General features: G+C 43.1%; 1 long non-coding RNA gene across 1 annotated transcript; it reads right to left on the reverse strand.

Annotated features, from left to right (window-relative positions):
- Positions 1–8,718: 8,718 nt before the first annotated feature.
- Positions 8,719–9,281, reverse strand: LOC149226170 (uncharacterized). Its single transcript, XR_016247007.1, has 2 exons — positions 9,152–9,281; positions 8,719–8,973 (listed from the first exon to the last, which is right to left on the reverse strand). It is a non-coding gene; the product is annotated as an uncharacterized LOC149226170 (long non-coding RNA).
- Between the last annotated feature and the right edge of the window lie 263 nt (positions 9,282–9,544).

Raw genomic sequence — 9,544 nt, forward strand, 5'->3', positions numbered from 1 at the left:
ATATTGCAGAGAATTTAATTAAATAGTGAATGCTGATTACACAGTGGGCTTATAGTAGTCAAGGAATAAACTGTGTGTCCCATATCCTTTTATTACTATCATGCTGTTAATATAGTTAAAACAGGCGGGTAGTTCTAACTTAAATGACAGACCATTTACTGATAGACATAATAAAGAAATAAACAGAGTGACAGAGGTAGTCCCAAGTAAAGAGAAACATATACTAAGACAAGCGGTCCAGAATGCCATAGGGCATCACTAGCTATTAATGTGTCGAGAGCAAGCGACAGAGACATTTCAAGCCCTGCGCAAGGAATGCCGGTCGTAAACCTTTCCCTTTGAACTCCGACAGAAAGGTGATAAACAAATCTTAAAATGCAAGAGACAGTTGAACTCGGAAATTTAACACATTATTTTAGGAAAAGAAACAAACTCTGCGATTGCAAGAAATGGTGGAACCATGCGATGGACCAGATACAACCGTTTCCGTTAAGAGTAATGTTCAAAGCTTATAACCAACAGAGGAAACAAACGAATACAGATTATCGAAAAATGAGGCATTAATCAGTAATCATGCTAGGGTTAAAACAACTCGGAGGATACGCAACCACAGCTGTGAGCACGGCTGTGTGGAATTCCTCCGGAGTAACCCATATCAACAACAAAGTACCTGTGCATGCTTCAAAGTAAAACTTCCTACATGTGTTATAATCCAATTTCTACAATAGAAAAAGAAATATGGCGCTATTGTATAAACCGAGCCGAGGACATCAAATAACAGAACTATTCAATGACAGAATTATACGGAGATAATGGTACTATTTACCTCAAAACTGTTAACAAAATATAAGTAAACTTGAAAGAACCCTGCCGTCACAGAGACGGGCAGCTTAACCATATCTGGGGCGGGTAACCATTAACGAGCAATGACAATAGCAAATCATATCAATAATGTTCAAAATGCAAGCAACCCAGAAGGGGGCTCAGATTGAACAACAAACATCGAATGCAAAAATTAGAGTAGAGCTCGGATAATATAACTTTGAAAATAAAAACATTTTTATATAACTGAAAACAAATTATGTAGACTGGTCCGACTTGAGAAAGTGTTAACCAGCAAGTTTGGCATTACGGCCAGCTCATATACAGTCTGCAATTAAAAATATACACAGAGGCATTAAAGCCCAAAAATCCCGAAAGGGTAGGAATGCCCAAAGCAAATTCACAGTCGAATGAGATTGAACACAGAAGATCTGCCGTATATCATATCTCACCAGAGCAGGTCGAGGATATAAGCCCTGAGATTAAAATACATATAAGCCGTGAGGATCCCCTCAGGAAACACCTCATCAGGGCGAAAACGAGAGAAAACCAGCATCAGAAAATAGACTGCAATAATCACAAGTGTTGATACACTATGGTCGAAGGAGCTTTAGAGCTCTCGCACCCAGAAAAAAACAAGAGTCAACCTCTTACCTGTAAATTGCCGTGAGAGCTGAGGCGCCGAGGTTAGCATTCCGCTATTGGTAAAGGGGCTCGTAGCGAGCCCATCTGCATACACTTCCAGCAAAGAAAACCAAAATTAGTATGAGATTTTAGACGGGCGACCAATCATAACTCTGAGCGCGAACGACAGAGGTAAAAGCAGAAGAACATGCGAGCAAACGGAAATGCATTACCTGTGCAAGCTCTCGATGGGCAAACCCACGGCCTCAGGGACGTCAACAGGATTCGAGGACGGCGCTGGTGGATTCGAACCGGTGTCTGAGAACCAGAGAGGAGTCGAGCAGGCCTTATGGAGCAAATGAACCCCATGCTTGCTTCCGCGGGCTTAAGTATTAACCTAAAACCCTTGAACTTACCCCAGCCCTTCGATCTGAGGAATGAATCTCGGCCGTTGATGCAGTGCGGGAAGCTGGAGCGGGGAGGTCGAGAGGACGAAACCCGAGGTGTCACATGGCCAAGCGGGTAAGCCATGCCACCTGCCAAAGTGTGGACAAGAACCATAAAGGCAACCAATGACTCGGCGCCGGCAGAGGCTGCGGTCGGACCAAAAATCACCGCGCCAATTTAATACATGCCACGTACTGAAGGGTTGATGAGCTTTAGGGTTGAATACAATATCATATGTCCAAACCATAATCAAATTCACCGTGCAACATATAGATTAACGCAACATATAAACTAACATGCGGTAAGGCATAGGGGGGGGTTCATATGATATAATATAGTTACCATTCATGCCATTTTTAATTTTTTTTTTAATTTTATGTATATGTATATGTTGGGTGTGACAAATTGGTATCAGAGCCCAGTTTCAACACTGTGGCCTCAGGAACGACATGTTTCACTGTGCAGAAAATTACACCATACATATGTATAGAGAGTTAATAAACCAACTAACTGTTGTTTCTGCCTATTTTAGGGGTGAGATACAGGAACACAACAGCTGATAGTCAACTGGAAAAAAAAAGAAGTGAAATGCAGGGAGCCGGCAGCGCCCCTCGGGAAAACCCAGAGCTGTGGGTACAGCTGGGCGAGGAAACACGTAGTACAAATCTCGCAATACTGGAAACTGTTCAGGAGTTGAAAAATGAGATGGCACGATTACGAGAAGACAACGCACGCTTGACAGTGGAACAAGAGAGAATTCTGAAGAGTTTGTCGGACAGGCAGAACCCACCCTTAGCTAATCCCAGTGCGGAACAGCAGAAGATGACAGAAGAACAAAACTATCAAACTGGACCTGAAAATTCAGAAGGTAAGGAGGACCATTCTGATAATGTACTTGAACAACAAACTTCAAAACGTCAGAGGATGGAGCTGCAGGGAGAATTTCGAAAAATTAAACCCCCACATTTTGATGGGGAACAGGAAGAAGCGGCTGAAGCATGGTTAATTAACATGAACAAATATTTCCAGTTGTACGAGTATGATCATAACTTGAAGGCGCGACTGGCTATTTTCCAGTTACAAGGTAAAGCAACCCTGTGGTGGGAGGAAATCAAGATTGTCAAGGGGGTAAGTGAACGGACCATCACATGGGAGAAGTTTCAGAAATACTTCAAAGAGAGATATCTGACCGAGCGCTTCTACGATGAAAAGGCAAGAGAATTCCATGATTTACGGCTGGGACAGCAGACTATGGACGAATTTATTAATCGTTTTACTTCTCTGCTTCGTTATGTACCTTATATTAAGGAGGAAAAAGCCAAGGTGCAAAGGTTTGTGAGCAGCTTACCTTCATATATAAGAGAAAGGATTGAGTTTGACAATCCTAGGACAATGGATGAAGCTATCCGCAAAGCGAGGATCTGTTACCAGCAGAATAAACAGAAGGGGGATGCTCCAAATAAAAGATGGAATGAAAGAAGGGGTAATCGGATTGTCGGAAACAGCAAAGGAGGTCGCAGCAATGGTGGTAAGGGAGCTGGTAAAGGATTGAACAACAGAACTGTAGCAAGAAGTGCGCCCCGGGCTAGGCCAACAAGTGAGACCAGAGTAAGTGAACAGCCTGTTAGGCCGGAGGGTGAAGGAATGGCCAGACCTCCAGTTCAATGCTGGGGCTGTGGAGGACCTCACTATGTCAAGAACTGCCCACAGCGAAAGGGTACGGACCAGATATCCCAGATTCACGAAGCATCGACCGTTGGGGATGTGGCACGTAGTGTACCAAGGATTAACGCAGCCTTGGATGATCGCCAAGCGGAATACCAGCCGACTATGGTGGAATTTGAAGGTAAAATCTCAAACCTTTCTATAGTTGTTCTCATTGATCCAGGAGCTACTTTAAGTTATATTAGCCCAAAGATAGTAGAACAGTGTAAGTTACAATCTGAAAAATTCAGAAATCCATGGTTGGTCCAACTAGCTACGGGAGCCAAGAGACGGGTCTTGGCAAAAATAAATAATTGCTCTTTAACCGTAGCAGGACAGCCAATAGTAGTGGATCTGAATGTACTACCGTTGGGTTCATATGACATCCTGATTGGGATGGACTGGCTGGAGAAACACTGGTCATTAGTAAACTGCAAGACTAAAACCATCTACTATAAAGATGATCTTGGGGAGCAGCAAGAATTGCAAGGGATCAAGCACCCCGTACGGATCCGACCCATTACAGCGTCCCAGCTAGCTAAATGCATCAAAAAGAAATGTCAGATTTATGCTATTCAGGTGGGCTACGCAAATCAGAAAGACAAAACCGCTACGCTGGACAACATTCCAGTGGTGCAAGAATTTGCAGATGTTTTTCCAGAGGAAATACCGGGATTACCACCTAAAAGAGATGTGGACTTTACCATCGAACTGACCCCGGGGGCAGCACCCGTGTCGCGGGCACCTTACCGAATGAGCGTACCAGAATTAACAGAATTAAAAATGCAACTGCAGGAGCTGCTAGACAAAAATTACATCCGCCCCAGCGTATCACCATGGGGAGCCCCAGTGTTATTTGTCAAAAAGAAAGATGGAACTCTTCGGATGTGTATCGACTATCGTCAGCTGAATAATCTCACAATCAAAAATAAATATCCTTTGCCTCGGATTGATGAACTTTTCGATCAAGTGAAGGGGGCAACGGTGTTCTCTAAGATCGATTTGCGATCTGGTTATCACCAGATTAGAATCAAAGAGGAAGATATCGCTAAGACAACTTTCAGAACACGGTATGGGCATTACGAGTTTGTGGTGCTACCTTTCGGTCTGACCAATGCACCTGCTACCTTTATGTGTTTGATGAACAGTGTGTTTCACAGGTTCTTGGATAAATTTGTGTTGATATTTATTGACGATATTCTGATCTACTCCCGATCGAGGGAGGAGCATGAGGAACATCTTAGAGTGGTGCTACAAACTCTGCGGGAACATCAGTTATATGCTAAGTTTAGTAAGTGTGATTTCTTCCGGGAAGAGATACAATACTTAGGCCATATAATCACCAAGGAGGGGATTGCAGTAGACCCTGAGAAAATAAGGACTATAATGGAATGGCCCATACCAAAGGACGTGGCAGATATTAGGTCCTTTATGGGGTTAGCTGGCTATTATAGAAGGTTTGTGGAGGGTTTTTCAAGGGTAGCATACCCTATCACCTCCTTACAAAAGAAAGGGAAGGTATTCAAATGGACCCCAGAGTGTCAGCGGAGCTTTGAGCAGCTTAAACATTTACTCACCACCGCACCCATTTTGAGTATAGCTGATCCTAATAAGGATTACGTGGTTTGTACTGACGCAAGTAAAGAGGGTGTGGGCGGAGTGTTGATGCAGGAAGGAAGAGTAATTGCATACGAATCAAGAAAACTAAAGGAACATGAGCAGAAATACTCTGCCTACGACTTGGAGTTGGCAGTCGTTATTCATGCACTGAAGATGTGGCGACATTACCTCTTGGGAAGGAAATTTCTGTTGTTAACAGACCATCATAGTCTAACAAACTATTTCAGCCAACCCACCTTAAATACGAGGCAAGCTCGTTGGGCGGATTTCCTAAGTGGTTTTGATTTTGAAATTAAACACTTAAAAGGGAAGGAGAACCGTGTAGCTGACGCATTGAGTCGAAAGGTGCAGTGCTTGTGCAAAATTTCGGTCAGTAGATGGCAGAATACCTTACTTGAAAAGATAAAAATAGCAGCTGATCAAGATGTTGATTATCAGCAAATTAAACAGCAGGTACAACAACTTTCTGGTAGGGAAACACAGCAGGGATATGAATTAGATGATGCCGGAATGTTGTACTTTAATAAAAGGTTGTATGTACCTAACGAAGATAGTCTTAGAAAACTGATTCTGGACGAATTTCACATCAGCCACTATACCGGGCACCCAGGATACCAAAAAATGGTCACCGCACTTCGGAAGGAATACTATTGGCCAGGAATGAAGAAGAATGTAGCTGAATACCTGGCACGATGCCTGGAATGTCAACAGATTAAGGCGGAGCATTTGCATCCAGCAGGGCTGCTACAACCCTTACCCATTCCGGAATGGAAATGGGAAACTATTTCCATGGATTTTATAACCGGGTTACCTCGAACAAAGAAAAATAATGATTCCATTATGGTGGTGGTAGATAAGCTGAGTAAGGCAGCACACTTCATACCTGTGCAGTCCACGTATAAGGCTGTGCAAATTGCTCATATTTTCATGCAAAATGTGTTCAAACTGCATGGACTTCCGAAGGTAATAATATCTGATCGTGATGTTAAGTTCACATCAACTTTTTGGAGAACATTGTTTGCTGAACTGGGAACACAGCTGAACTTCAGCACAGCCTATCATCCCCAGACCGATGGCCAAACGGAACGGGTGAACCAGGTGGTGGAGGACATGTTGAGAGCATGTGTAATGCTGAAACCGACTCAATGGGAGGAATATCTCCACCTGGTTGAATTCGCATATAATAATGGGTATCACACGTCAACACAGCTGAGTCCCTTTGAGGTCTTGTATGGGCGGAAATGCCGCACACCCTCAAGTTGGGGTGGACCTGAGGATAGATTAAGATTTGGCCCAGAAATGCTCAAGGAAATGGAAGACATGGTGAAAAAGGTGCGTACCAACTTAAAGGCTGCCCAGGACAGACAAAAAAGTTTTGCAGACCGGAAGAGAAGATTCAAGGAATTTCAGGTCGGAGACCATGTTTTTGTAAGAATTCAAGCCAGAAGGAGTACCTTGCAGTGGAGTGGGTGTGCCAAACTTGCTCCTCGCTATTTTGGACCTTTTCAAATCTTGGCAAGAGTGGGGCCAGTAGCTTACCAACTCACCCTGCCAAGTCATATTAAGATCCACAATGTATTCCACGTTTCTGTACTAAAAAAATACGTCTACGATCCTAAACATGTGATCAAATGGCAGGATGTTCGGGTAAGAATTAATCTGGTTGTTCTAGCTAAGCTTTGACCTCAAACAGAGAAATAACTAGAATTGTTGTTGGTTGCAGGTCGAGCCAGAAGGCGAGGTTCTGGTCGAACCACTGAACATCCTCGACCGGAGAGAAGTGCGGCTGCGGAAGCGGGTTATTACCCAAGCTAAAGTGCAGTGGCAGCACTATGGGCCTGATGAGGCCACTTGGGAGGATGAGGAACTCCTTAAAGAAGCTTACCCGAACTTGTTTAGGGGAAACAGACATCGGGACGATGTCCAATCACAGGAGGGGGAGATGTAATGACCCCGGAAGATGTAAATGTGGAATTTTACTATGGTAAAAGATAGTGTGGTAGTTGTTGTTTTTATTTTACAAAAAAAAAACAAAACTCTAATATACTACTTTATTGAGAAATTTAAATATTTTCTTGAAATGTTGGCAGCCTCTTAAAGGAGGATTTTAAAGAAAGAAGTCAGTTGTGATAACTGATTGAAACCACCCTCCCAAACAGGAAAAGTCCTGGGAGTGGGGAGGAAGTTCTGTGCTGTTGGGACAGACAGAAGGATCTTTTTTCCAGAAGAAAGGAAAAAGAGGAAAATACAAGAAACTGGTTAATTCTGGTGAGGACCAGACAACCAGGCACAAGGTGCACATATCTTGTTGAGGATTGTAGGCCTGCAAGATGGCTCGGGGGGAGAATCCAGTCTTATAGATGGATCTCATGGTTGGGTGGTAAGAGCGGATTCGGAATGCAGGTGAACTTACTAAAGTGCCTATTCACGACACTGGCGAACCAAGTACGAGTTCATATTGTAGAGTATTTAAGTAAATAGTGAATTCTGATTACACAGTGGGCTTATAGTAGTCAAGGAATAAACTGTGTGTCCGATATCCTTTTATTACTATCATGTTGTTAATATAGTTAAAACAGGTGGGTAGTTCTAACTTAAATGACAGACCATTTACTGATAGACATAATAAAGAAATAAACAGAGTGACAGAGGTAGTCCCAAGTAAAGAGAAACATATAATAAGACAAGCGGTCCAGAATGCCATAGGGCATAACCAGCTGTTAATGTGCCGAGAGCAAGCGACAGAGACATTTCAAGCCCTGCGCAAGGAATGCCGGCCGTAAACCTTTCCCTTTGAACTCCGACAGAAAGGTGATAAACAAATCTTAAAATGCAAGAGACTGTTGAATCTCGGAAATTTAACACATTATTTTAGGAAAAGAAACAAACTCTGCGATTGCAAGAAATGGTGGAACCATGCGATGGACCAGATACAACCGTTGCCGTTAAGAGTAATGTTCAAAGCTTATAACCAACAGAGGAAACAAACGAATACAGATTATCGAAAAACGAGGCATCAATCAGTAATCATGCTAGGGTTAAAACAACTCGGAGGATACGCAACCACAGCTGTGAGCACGGCTGTGTGGAATTCCTCCGGAGTAACCCATATCAACAACAAAGTACCTGTGCATGCTTCAAAGTAAAACTTCCTACATATGTTATAATCCAATTTCTACAATAGAAAAAGAAATATTGCGCTATTGTATAAACTGAGCCGGGGACATCAAATAACAGAACTATTCTATGACATAGTTATACGGAGACAATGGTACCATTTACAGCAAAACTGTTAACATAAATATAAGTAAACTTGAAAGAACCCTGCCGTCACAGAGACGGGCAAGCTTAACCATATTCGGGGCGGGTAACCATTAGCGAGCAATGACAATAGCGAATCATATCAATAATGTTCAAAATGCAAGCAACCCAGAAGGGGGCTCAGATTGAACAACAAACATCGAATGCAAAAATTAGAGTAGAGCTCGGATAATATAACTTTGAAAATAAAAACATTTTTATATAACTGAAAACAAATTATGTAGACTGGTCCGACTTGAGAAAGCGTTAACCAGCAAGTTTGGCATTACGGCCAGCTCATATACAGTCTGCAATTAAAAATATACACAGAGGCATTAAAGCCCAAAAATCCCGAAAGGGTAGGAATGCCCAAAGCAAATTCACAGTCGAATGAGATTGAACACAGAAGATCTGTCGTATATCATATCTCACCAGAGCAGGTCGAGGATATAAGCCCTGAGATTAAAATACATATAAGCCGTGAGGATTCCCTCAGGAAACACCTCATCAGGGCGAAAACGAGAGAAAACCAGCATCAGAAAATAGACTGCAATAATCACAAGTGTTGATACATTATGGTCGAAGGAGCTTTAGAGCTCTCGCACCCAGAAAAAAACAAGAGTCAACCTCTTACCTGTAAATTGCCGTGAGAGCTGAGGCGCCGAGGTTAACATTCCGCCGTTGGTAAAGGGGCTCGTAGCGAGCCCATCTGCATACACTTCCAGCAAAGAAAACCAAAATTAGTATGAGCTTTTAGACGGGCGAACAATCATAACTCTGAGCGCGAACGACAGAGGTAAAAGCAGAAGAACATGCGAGCAAACGAAAATGCATTACCTGTGCAAGCTCTCGATGGGCAAACCCACGGCCTCAGGGATGTCAACAGGATTCGAGGACGGCGCTGGTGGATTCGAACCGGTGTCTGAGAACCAGAGAGGAGTCGAGCGGGCCTTATGGAGCAAATGAACCCCAGGCTTGCTTCCGTGGGCTTAAGTATTAACCTAAAACCCTTGAACTTACCCCAGCC

Source organism: Pinus tabuliformis, chromosome J (assembly GCF_031772625.1).
Source record: "Pinus tabuliformis cultivar Carrire ecotype Pingquan chromosome J, CPIR1, whole genome shotgun sequence".
NCBI classification, from domain to species: domain Eukaryota; kingdom Viridiplantae; phylum Streptophyta; class Pinopsida; order Pinales; family Pinaceae; genus Pinus; species Pinus tabuliformis.